Raw genomic sequence first — 13,018 nt, 5'->3', positions numbered from 1 at the left:
GTGGAGGGTGAAGATGATTCAAAAGAGGATATATAAGGTGAAAGACTCATGGAATGGAGAGGGAAAAACAAAGAGAAAGAATAGTATAGCAATCTAAATCATTCTGATATCCAAGAGTGATCATTATATGCATGTTTAAACCCCTTGAACTAAAAGTTCATTGACATCAGCATCCTTTATTTGTGTTTGATCGTCATGCAATTCAATACCAGCCGTTGTCCAGCTCATTAGGACCTAGTTCTTTGACCCATTCTCTACAAATTCATTGTATTGGGCTCATTGGATCAAGACTTCATACATTTTGGGTTGAGACCCCAAAATTGTGACCCTACAATAGGCTAATACAAAAATGACCCTCTAAGTTTCTTCATATTTCATTTCAGTTCTCTAGTTTTGCTTTCATTCATTTCAATTATCTAAGTTTCAAATTTATTTAATTAAGGCCTTTCTGTCAACTTTTGTTAAAATTTTTTGAAGAAAAAAATTCTGAAAAAAAATTTTCAATCATTAATTGAATTATTTAAATTTTAAAATTTTGAATAAAAATTGAAAAAATAACCACAACATATAACAAAAGTTGATAAAAAAAAAAAGTCTTAATTGAATAAATTTAAAAGTTAGAGGAACTAAAATGAGCGAAAACAAAGTTGAAAAACTAAAATGAAATCTAAAAAAACTTAAGAGTCAGTTTTGCCTTTTAGCCAATATTATATAACCAAAACCTTTAACTTTTTGTTGACCTTCTTATATTATGTCACCTAAGCTTTAGAAGCCTCACAATTTTACACTATCTAATTTTTGTTATTTTTATGCATATTTTCTTTTTTTTTTCTTTTTACTAATTAATGGTTATTTTCAGGTAAATGTTGCCTGATATTTTTTCTTCCTCTCCTCTTTAGACACTCAAATCTTTGTCTCTGTTCAAAGCCGAAAGCCTTCACTTTTGTCACTTTTTGTCCTAACTTTTTCCCTCGATGCAGTATACTCTCTCTCTCTCTCTCTCAGCATTTATATTGCATCAACCCATATAAAACTGCAGAAAGTTAAGTATTTATAAGTTTTCCCAAGGTTAAATCACATCCCCAGTGGAGTATAGATTCGACTAACAAACTTTTTGTTTTTTGACTTTTTATGGTTTTTTATGTCTATGGAGGGAGGAATCGGAGAACAGAGGATCGTTGTGAGAAGGCTCCTGAGGAGACAGTTAGACCTCACTATTCATCAGATTGGGCCCAACCCAAACAAGATAACTAGATGCTAGAAACCAAAGAGAGCAGCCCGTCCGAGGAGACTGAGGAGCAAGCATTCCTCGAGAGACCAAGGTCAAACCCCAAAACCATTAGGGTGAAGGTCAAGGAAGGAAGTGATAAGGGGCAAGTAAAGGCAAGAGGAAGCTTCTTGGAGAAGTTTCCATCACCTCCAGATTCAATGCTCCCTACCAACCCATCTTGCCGCATTAATTAAATGTAGAATGACCCCTGAATTGTGCATCCACAGTTTGCACAGCCTATTCATGAGTCCAAGGGTTTAATGGTGCTATATCTCTAGCTAGCACCATAAACCCTAGTTTACCAAATAGTGAATGCCTTGGGTAAACAAACCTCTAAAAGTGTGTTTTCAAAAGATGAAAAAAAATGCTCCAATGGCCATCCATTTCTTAAAGAAAATCTTTTCAAAGAAAGTTCCCTTTGGAGTTCATATAAACCTTCCAATGGGGCATCTTTCAAATCCACTATTTTCAAAACCTTCTCTTTTTCAAATTAAGAAATTAAAGCATTTTATCCCAAAAGATTAATAAAAACCATGAATTTTTACCCCAAAACCCTTTTTTTATATATTAAAAAAAAAAAAAAACCATGTAAACCATTTTCTTAAAATAAAACCTTTTTTTTTATAAATGTTTTGACTTGGGTTCTAAAAAATCATTTTCCTAAAAATAAGTTTCTTTTTCCTTTATTTTGAATTCTCTCTACAAATGATTTTTAAACTTAAAACTTTACTTTCATGAAAACTCATTTTTTTTGGCCATCCTCTCAAAACATAAAATTTAGTTTCTCTTGAGAGATGGATAAAAACTATGGTTTTTACTAAAGCCATGAAAACCCTTTTCTTAAAATCATTTTTGTAGAATGTTTTTAACCTAAGCTTTTTCAAAAAGCATGGGAATTGCCTTTTCCTAAAATAAAATGGTTTTTAATCTTAAACCTACCATTCTTTTAAAACCCCTTTTTAACCAAGTTCTTTCTATCATAAGATAAACAAAAACCATGGTTTTTCACTAAAACCATGGAAACCCTTTTCTTAAAAACCCTCCTCCCACTCTTAATGTTTTCAAATCCAAAATCTAAGTTTAGTGTTTTTCCTTCCCAAAAAGTTTAAAAACCCTTTTCTTTCTTTTTTTCTTTTTAATAAGAATTTTCAAAAAGGTTTTAAACCAAAAAGTTTTGTTTCCTAAAAGTTTTGTGCATAAAAGTTCTTTTTACTTTCACAATATCACTTGTCTTAAAATTAGCATATTTTTGTGTTTTCTCATCAAAGAAAACATTTTCATGTAAAGTCAAGAGAAGCCTTTTTTTAGGTCATTTTCCAACAAAGTTTAACAATTGTTTTAAAAAAAACCTTTTATCCAAAAGTCATGAGGTTCTCCAAAAGAAAATGCCCATGTTTTCAAAAGAAATCTAAAGGGCTCTATTTAGGTAAGTTGTTTTGAGCCTTTTTGAAATTGCACATTTTTTAAAAGTTTCTATCTATGATTCATTTCCATTGAACCAATAGATCCCTATCAAGCTAACATACTCTTCCCCTCCCCTTTGCACTAATGTTTTGGTTCATTGTGTTTGTGCATGAGAATGACAATTTGGAGAAAAAAAGTGCTAAAAGATGACATCTTTCCTCTCCTCTCTTTTTATTTTTATGTACATAATCACATGTTAAATATGTAATAAATACATACTCACATGCTAGCTATATGTTTTATCTTCTCAAAAAAGAAAAGCTATATGTATTATTTTCTTGCAACATCATAAATTCTTTCACATTTTATGTATACATTACTTACATGTTTTGATTGTATATACTTCTTGCCATAAATATTAATATGATAATTTATAAGTAAATAAAAATACTCACATGATATGTGTAAGGACCTGGTTTGAACTTTTAGCCCAACAAATATATGGACTTAAGCCCAAAAACCCCAAAGCAATAAATTTGTAGATAATGGGTTGGAAAACTGAGCTTTAGTGAATTAAGTAACCAGCCAATAGATTTTGATGACAAAGAAAGAAAGATAATAGATGTTCACTAAAGAAAAAAGTCCCTGGCCAAGTCTGGGGAGACTGATTCTTAAATATTATTCTCAAATCTTTGCTACAAGTCTGGTTCTAGATTGCTACAGTGTTTCTTCCCTTTTCTTTTCTTTTTTGACCCACTTTCTCATGGAGGGTCTCTCACATTATATAGCCCCCTTTGGGCCATCTTGATCCCACACTTGTTGATTATCTGAGCCCTTACTTGAGTACTTGTCTCATCGGACACCTACTTTGGCTTTCTGTGAGTTGCGGTTGCCAAGGTAGCACTGTTCAGGAGTCTTCTCCACGTAAATGCAGTGGTAGTAGCTTTCTCTTAGATATTTTTTGGGGTTTCCTTCTCTCTTGTACATTTCTGGGGTACGTCCTTGTCACTGAAGCTTCCTGGAAGGTCGCCTTGATCATTAGGATCTGTGTTTGACCTATTCTTAGCCGGTCCGAGGAGACACTCCTCCTCGAACCACCTTCCCATCCATGCTCTGTTCGTAGAGTCTTTAACTCAAACCATTTTGTATTGGTTGCTCGTCTTCGAATTACTTACCTTCTCGGATAGGACCCAAGGCCCAATATGTGATTTGGGGCCTTAACCCCACAATAGCTCCTCAAAACTACAATTTTTTTCCCTCTCATCCGAGGAGAAAAGTGGGGTTTTGATTTTTAAGAAGTTACATCAATTGATTCATTGATTTGCACGTGTGAGAGTGTTGTTTTACGTGCCCCATTAATTGCTCCTGACGTTTCAAAGCCCCAAAGCGTCATTAATTGCTCTAGGAGGTGCTTTGTTCCCCAAATCTAACGATGAAGCACAGATCTAATGGTTGAGCTTTTCCTGGAATTTTGAGCGCGATAACTCCCACTTACTTTCGCTCCCTATATAAAGCGTACAGAGAAATTTTTTCTCCATTTTTAGAAGTCTTCAAGTTTCTAGAGGTATCAAACACTTAAGCTCTCAACAACTCTCTAAGATACATAGTCTCTCACACCCTTTCCTTAAGAGATCTTCAAAAACTTTTTCAAAGGTATAAAAGATTGGCATACATTTCATTTCCTGCAAATTTACACTCACACATTTTTTTTTTTTTGAATACTCTTTTTTCTCCTCGGTCAGTCTCCTCGGCCCACTAGTTCTCACATCCTTATTTACGAATCCCAGTCATTTCATCTTAGGTTGTCCAAATGGGTAGATTCGAGAGCCTAGTAGATTCCCCCGCAAAAATAGAAATTTTTAAACAGAGATACCATATACCCCAGGAAGTTGACCTACGATTTTGTTCCCTAGAACAATCATTACACATAGAGAGGTGGGGGAAGTGGACATTCCTATAATAGCCTTCATAGAAGGAGGGATGACCCTTCCTATGGGTAGGATAACCCAGGACAACCTTATTAACCATAGGTTGTGTCCCCAACAGTGCGCACCTAATATGTTTGGGATCCTAGGCTATGTCAATGCTCTTAATGAGCATCTCAAATTGGGACTTACATGGCACGACGTGGTCCATATGTACGAGTGTCACTCACAAGCCGACGAAGGGTTTTACCTCAAGTCCAGGTCGTCTATCGCTAGGCTTATCTTGTGCCTCCCCAAATCCAACAAAGGGATGAAAGATGACAACCTCATCGTTTCAGGGGCATGGCACGATGGTCTCCACTACCCAACCCAAGAGAGAGAGCTAGGTGGGATGCCTTAGAGTTAGGTTCCTTAGCAAAAGACTTAGATTTTTTAACCCTACCCATGTCCTTCATTTTACTTTCCTTTGATAATGGACTTCAATTATCTAATTATGTTTGGTTTCTCGGCTATTTCTGCAGATAGGAGGCAAGTTGCCCCTCGGCTTAGTCATACTAACGTTGCAGGTCTCAACTACTTACTCCGGTTAGAAATTTTTATGAGTGATGATCGACATTTGTGAGCTATCCATTTGATACAAGATTTCGATCCTATTTCGAAGATTTTTCAAGAGGTTGGCCACGCCATCAAAGCTAGTGATCCTCGAATAAATTGTATTGACGTGTCAAAGCCGGATTTCCTGGCTCGAGACGACCTTCCCCTAGTCATACTACCAGTTCATCAAATCCCTCCTCCACTCGTAATACCATTACAACAAGTCCCTCTCAAAATAGCAGTTGCAGTAGAAGAGGAAATTGCCTTCTCGCGCTTATCATTTGAAGAAGAGATGGACCAGTTTCATTTTGAAGGGAAGAAAGGAGCACCGGAAAGGCCTGTGCAACTCTCAGATTCCGAAATCGAGTCTGACAGACTCTCTGCAGCTTTCCAACCCAAGCTAGTTGTTGCCCGTGTTGACACAAGTTCAGAGGAAAAAGGAAGGATGAATTCGAAGAGAAGACCAAGCTTGAAAGGTTTAATAGCCAATAGGAACAAGGGGGGAACTTCGAAAGACGTCCCCAGGACCTAAATTCCTACCAATCTTCCCCCTCCTCCTTCTCCTTCCGCTGATCTCAGACTGCACGCTGCGCAGGATTTAAAGAAGAAGAGGACAGTGCAAGAACTGGAAGAAGGTGAGGTGGCCCCTCAGAAGGGCACTAAATAGCAAAAGACCAAAGATCCTAGGGACAAGAAGGCCACCTCCGTTGATAGTAGGGAGGATGTCGAAGTGCGCTGACAACAGCGCAATTGGGCTCCACGAATAGAGCTGGATAGAGCCCAAATTCCCTAGGATGCTACTATCTAGGAATCCCAAAGAGGTCATGCGGCCTATTTGGCTCAAGCTCTAGAGCAGCCTCTTCTACTCCCACGGGATATGGAGGCTCTCAAACGCATTAGGCAACCGGAGTTCTTCATGTCATTGAAGAGGGACTTTGCCATGGTAAGTTAATTTTCGCTTTTCTAAATTAAATGCTAAGAAGCTCCTTCACTTATCAATGTCATTACCATCATTTTTGTATATATGATCCCTTTTTTATTGTTATGCAGGTCACTCAATAAGTTTATGTGGCTGAGGAGTGGGTTCGGAATGCCCATAACAGATTTGAAGCTGAGTCCCACTTTAGGCGTAAGGTTGAGAAAACTCTCAGGACCCTGAAAGAGGAGAAGACGCAATTGACCGAGGAGTTGAAGGTATCAGAGCATAAGCGTTTGAGTGCCACAGCGGGGCTAAAAAATGCTAAGGCCCAGCTCGAGGACCAGCGCAAACTGCTCTACAAAACAGTGCTAAACCTGGCCACCGAGAAAGTGACGGTTCTAAGTTTGAGGGCTAAGTTGCAGAAGGCTAAAAAGGCAGTCAAGGTGGCCAGGGAAACTGTTAAGGCCGCGGAGGAAGCGGCCTATGAGCGTGGGGTGGAGGAAACGGAAAAAATGCTAGCCGAGGAGGTAGCCAAAGTGTGCAGGGATTACTACACTGAGTCTTGGGTAGAGGTGCTCAACCGTGCGGGGGTCCCTGCTGACTCCAAGCTAAGGAAAGCTGAGAGCGTATTCTTCCCTGAACACATCAGAGAAGCCTCAACTGACCTGCCTCCAACCACTGCTCTATCCCTCCCTCCTCCTGAGCAGGTCTCTGATACTCAAGTCATTGCTGTGGGTGCTGAGATTCCCATAGGGGTAGTAGGGAAGGGTAAGGAGGTCCTACCCTCAACCAAAGATATCCCTGTCGAGGATTCCCTTAACATCAAGGATGTGGTTTCCCAAGCCAAAGCAGCTGAGTCAAAGTCTGGCGTTGGGGATGCCAAGCACAAGGCCACTAATCTCAAGAAGGGCGCTCAACCCGTAAAAAAAGTAGTTGTAGGATCTTTCTTTTTCATTATAGTTTTTTTTTTTTTTTTTTTTTTTTTTTTTGGCGTGTGGCTTTTGCCAACATTTATAATGTACCTACTTTTGATTAATGAACAGACTTTCCTTCATACCTCTTGTATCTTTGCTTTATCTGCTCCCTAGCTTATTAGTGTTATAGATAGTATTGCACTGTTGCTGTTTGTCTTTATTAGAAGCTAACAATAACTTATTGCTAGCAAGTTAAGTAATTTGATAAAATACCAGCAACAGACAGGTTTACCACATATTTGTATCAAGAACTGATCCTTCTATACCGAAGGCTGATATCAATGAAGATGAATATATACTTAGTAAAAACAGAGTAAAAAGGAGAGAGTGTCTTTGTCCCAATTATTACTTAGATAAGTAGATAAGGACTTCTACTTATACAAAATTATTGATCCGTGGGGTTAGGTATGACCCTTGTAAAGATGCCAATGAGTATTAATTTCACCCAAGTATGTGGTCCAAGAGACCTGACATAACTTAGGATCTGTTTAAACTCTTGTAAAGATACCATTGAGTATTAATTTCATCCAAGTATGTGGTCTGAGGGGCCTGACATAACTTAGGATCTGTTTAAACACTTATAAATGATGTCATAGTGAATTAATTTCCCCAAAACATCTAGTTCGAGGACATCAGCCATGACTAAGGTTTTGTTTAAACACTTTATAAAAGATGTCATAGTATATTAATTTCTCCAAAGCATCTGGTCCAAGGACATAAGGCATGACTAAGGTTCTATTTAAACACTTATAAACGATGTCATTGTGAATTAATTTCCCTAATGCATCTGGTTCGAGGACATCAAGCATGACTAAGGTTCTGTTTAAACATTTTATAAAATATGTCATAGTGTATTAATTTCCCCAAAACACATCAGACATGACTAAGGTTTTGTTTAAACACTTTATAAAAGATTTCATAGTATAGTGTGTTAATTTCCCCAAAGCATCTGGTCTAAGGACATCAGACATGACTAAGGTTCTGTTTAAACACTTTATAAAAGATGTCATAGTGTGTTAATTTCTCCAAAGCATCTGGTTCGAGGACATCAGGCATGACTAAGGTTCTGTTTAAACACTTTATAAAAATGTCATAGTTTGTTAATTTCCCCAAAGCATCTAGTCCGAGAACATCAGGCATAACTAAGGTTTTATTTAAACACTTTATAAAAAGATGTCATAGTGTGTTAATTTCCCCAAAGCATTTGGTCCGAGGACATCAGGCATGGCTAAGATTCTATTTAAACACTTTATAAAGATGTCATAGCATAGTGTGTTAATTTCCCTAAAGCATCTGGTCCGAAGACATCAGGAATGACTAAGGTTTTGTTTAAACACTTTATAAAAGAAGAATAAAAGGAAGAACAACGCACTTATACAATGAATGGACGTATTGGTAAAGAAAACTTTTATTAATAATAGTACCTCTTCAGGTTGTTTACATTCCAAGGGCATGGTATTACATACTCGTCTAACTCTTCTAAAAAATGTGCTCCTATACTAGCCACTGAGGTGATGCGATACAGTCTTTCCCAATTGGGCCCTAGCTTTCCCTACATTGGGTTCTTTGCAATACCTAGAACTTTTCTCAATACTAAGTCACCCGGCGTTAATGGCCTTAGCTTTACATTGGCATTATAACCTTGCTTGAGTTTGTGTTGGTAGTATGCCAATTGAACCATTGCGTTCTCCTTTCTTTCTTCAATAAAGTCTAAACTCTTTTCTAGCAACTCACTATTATTGCTTAGACTGAAAGAGCTAGTCCTCAGTGTAAGGAAGCCGGTTTCCAAAGGAATAACAGCCTCGGCACCGTAAGTCATCGAAAAGGGGGTTTCCCTGATGGATCTGCGAGGAGTGATTCGGTATGTCCAGAGGACATGTGGCAGCTCTTCCACCCATTTTCCCTTTGCAGCATCCAACATCTTCTTGAGTCCATTCACTATGACCTTGTTAACAGCCTCGATTTGTCCATTCCCTTGGGGATAAGCTGAGGTAGAATATCTATTCTTAATTCCCAAGTCACAGCAGTATTTCCTAAAAGATTTGCTATCAAACTAAAGGCCGTTATCTGAGATGAGGGTATAAGGGACTCCGAATCGGGTGACAATGTTTTTCCAAACAAACTTCTTGGCTTCAACGTCCCTCATATTTGACAAGGGCTTGGCTTCGACCTATTTAATGAAGTAGTCTGTGCCTACTAGCAGGTATCTCTTATTTCCCGCTGCTTTGGGGAAAGGGCCTACAATGTCTAAGCCCCATTGCGCGAACGGCCAAGGGCTGGACAGAGGGTTAAGGACTCATCCCAGATGATGTATATTTGGTGCAAACTTTTGACATTGGTCGCATTTCCTTACATATTCTTGTGCTTCCTTTTTTATGTTCGGCCACCAGTAGCCTTGAGTAATGGCCTGATGCGCCAAAGATCTACCTTTAGTATGGCTCCTGCAGATCCCCTTGTGTAGCTCCTCAAGGAGTAATTCTGTTGCCTCGAGGTGTATGCATAGCAAGTATGGCCTGGAAAAGGAGCATTTATATAACTTTTGGTCATCGAACAGCCAGAATCGAGGAGCCTTTCTATGTATCTTGTCTGCTTCTAGTTTCTCCTTGGGCAGGATGTCGTCCCTCAAGAATAGTACCACGGGGTCCATCTAGCTAGGCCCTACCCTGACTTGGTGCACGTGGGCCACCTCTCTCTTCACCCAAGCAGGTTTGTACAAATCCTCAACAAGGATGACCTGAGGTAGACCTTGTGTCGAGGAGGTCGCAAGAGTGGCTAGGGAATCAGCATGTGTGTTTCCACTCCTAGTGATGTGCAACAGATTGAAAGATTCGAATCCTGATTGTTGGTGTCTCACCTGACTCAAGTACTCTTGCATTCTTTTGTCCCTCACTTTAAATTCTCCTTTTACTTGGTCAACGATTAATTTTGAGTCCGAGAACATCTCTACTGCCTTCCCGCCCATTTTTTGAACCATGGTCATTCCCATCAGCAGGACCTCATATTCAGCCTCGTTATTTGTGGCCGAGAAGTCCAACCTCAGTGACTTCTCTATAGTGATTTTTTCGGGGGATATTAATACTATCTCCACTCCAAACCTCTTTTGGTTTGCTGCACCATCGACGTACACCTTCTAGGCTAGGGGGTCCTGCTGGGAGATCATGTCGACCGATTTTCTATCCATGTGCTGTGCTTCTATCACTTCTTCTAATGGGGGTTCAGCGAACTCGGCTACCAGGTCCGCGAGGACTTGGCCCTTTACAGAGGTACAAGGCATGTACTTGATATCAAAAGCCCCTAGAATCGTGCCCCATTTAGCAATCCTTCCCATATAATCAGCACTTCGAAGTATAGCTCTAAGTGGAAGCTGAGTCAGGACGACAACTGTATGTGCTTGGAAGTAATGAGGAAGCTTTTGTGTACCAAGTACCACCGCCAAGACGGCCTTCTCTAATGGCAGGTAACGAACCTCGGCCTCATGTAGTGGTTTTCTTACATAGTAGACTGGCAGTTGCATGCCATTATCAACTCGTATCAACTCCAAACTTACAGTGTGAGGGGCCACGGCGATGTAGGCAAACAGGACCTCATCCACCTCAAGGCTAGACATGATAAGTGGCCGCGATAGATATTCTTTAAGTTGTTGGAAAGATAATGCACACTCCTTGATCCATTCAAATCCCTTCCACTTTTTCTTCAGGAGGAAGAAAGGTCTACACCTATCCGTTGACCAAGAAATAAACCGGTTCAGGGCGGCAGCCATTCCGGTAAGCTTCTGGACCTTTTTAGGATTCCAAGGCGGTTGTAAATTGTTAATGGCTTTGATTTGATCAGGGTTGACCTCAATACCCCTGTGAGTCACCATGTATCCCAAGAACTTGCCTAATCCGACACCAAATGAGCACTTGGAAGCGTTTAGGCGCAACCTGTGTTTCCTCAGGATTTCAAAGATGTTTCCGAGGTCTCTCGCGTGCTCGAACACCACCTTACTCTTCACCACCATGTCATCTATATAGACTTCAATACTTTTGCCCAACTGTGGTTCAAACATTCTCGTTATCATCCTTTGATAGGTAGACCCTGCGTTTTTTAAGTCGAAGGGCATCACCTTATAGTGGTAGTTTCCAGTGGGAGTGATAAATGCTGTCTTTTCTTGATCATCGAGGGCATCTAAGAAACTCATCCGAGGATGACCCACCATTGCATCCACCAATTGGTCTATTCGAGGCATAGGGAAGAGGTCTTTTGGGCAGGCCTTATTCAGATCCATGAAGTTCACGCACACTCGCCACTTTCCGCTCTTCTTTTTTACTACTATGGTATTGGCCAACCATTCAGGGTAGAAAACCTCCTCAATAGCCCCTGCCTGTTTAAGCTTCATCACCTCTTCCCTGACAGCATCTGCATGCTCTTTAGATGGGCACCGAGGCAGTTACTTCTTGGGAGTGACGGATAGGTTAACGTTCAAATGATGGCAGATGAAATTCAGGTCCACCCCCGGGGCCTCATAAGCTTCCCATGCAAATACATCAATGTTTCTTCTAAGAAATTCCAACAGCTTTTCGTTCTCTTGAGGAGGCAGCTGATCCCAGACCTGAAAGAACTTCTCTGGATCACCACCTATAACAAATTTTTCCAAATCCTCGCATCTCGACTCTTCGGCTGATCCACAGGCTGGCAACTCCGGAGTTTTTGATTGCTATAAGTCCCTTTCAGTAGTGGCTGAGGAACTAGCTTCGTGTCGATATGAGATGGTCGCCACGAGGCATTGCCTAGCCACAGATTGACTCCCTACAATCTCTTCGACGCAGCCCCCCAAGGGTATTTCACTTTCTGGTGTAGGGTAGATGAGACGGCTTCCAGAGCATGGAGCCAGGGTCTAGCCACAATAGCCGTGTATGGGGAATAGGCATCCACCACGATGAAGTCTACCTCCACCACTTATGAACCAGTCTGTATGGGTAGTCTAATTTGACCTTTTAGAGTAACAGTCTTCCCTTTAAAACTTATCAAAGGGGAATCGTAGGTTGTCAGGTCCTCGGGTTTTAACCTCAGCCCCTTGTATAGGTCGGGGTACATGATTTCGACATCGCTACCTTGGTCTACTAACACTCTTTTCACATCATACCTCATATCCTGAGTGTGACTACCAAAGCATTGTTATGGGGTTGGATGGTTCCGATCTTATTCTCATTCGAGAAGCCTAAAACCAGTCGAATTTCTAATCTGGCTCTTTTTGGCTCCAAATCGTTGCTCTCGGCGGATAACCAAGCCATAGACATCACTCTGAAGGGACAAGAACTGGTCTTACCAGGAGCAGCGAAGACGACATTGATCGTTCCCAAGGGCGGTCTTGAAGAATGATCCCTCCTGGGTTCTGAATTTATCTGGCCCCCCTGGCCACTGGAATGGTGCAACAGTTGTTTCAACTTTCCTTCTCAGACCAGCTAGTCCAAATGGTCCTACAAATTCCTACAATCCTCTGTAGCGTGCCCTTGGTCTTGATGGTACTGGCAATAAAGGTTCTGGTTACGCCTCAAAGGGTTTCCAGCCATCTTGTTCGGTCATTTGAAGAACAGTTCTTTCTTAATTTTCTCCAAAACCTGGTGCACCGGTTCTCGGAACACTGCATTGACCGCCTGAGCATTGGTAGATCCTGACTGACCAGCAAAATCTCTCTATGGCCGATTGTTATTGTATCAGTCCGACTTAAAATCCCTCATCTCCTAAGGGATAACCTTATCCTTTCCTTTTCCTTGTTGCTGGTTTTCTTCGACCCTTTTATACTTGTCACTCCTATCCATAAGCTGGCATACAGTAGTGACAGTCTTCCCTGTCAAAGACTTCCTTAAGTTGTGCTCGGTTGGGAGGCCAACCTTAAATGTACTGATGGCTATGTCTTCAAAGTCGTTGTCCGTCAATTTCATTGTACATC

This window comes from Quercus robur, chromosome 9 (genome assembly GCF_932294415.1).
Source record: "Quercus robur chromosome 9, dhQueRobu3.1, whole genome shotgun sequence".
NCBI lineage: Eukaryota > Viridiplantae > Streptophyta > Magnoliopsida > Fagales > Fagaceae > Quercus > Quercus robur.
This window is presented reverse-complemented; position numbering follows the sequence as displayed.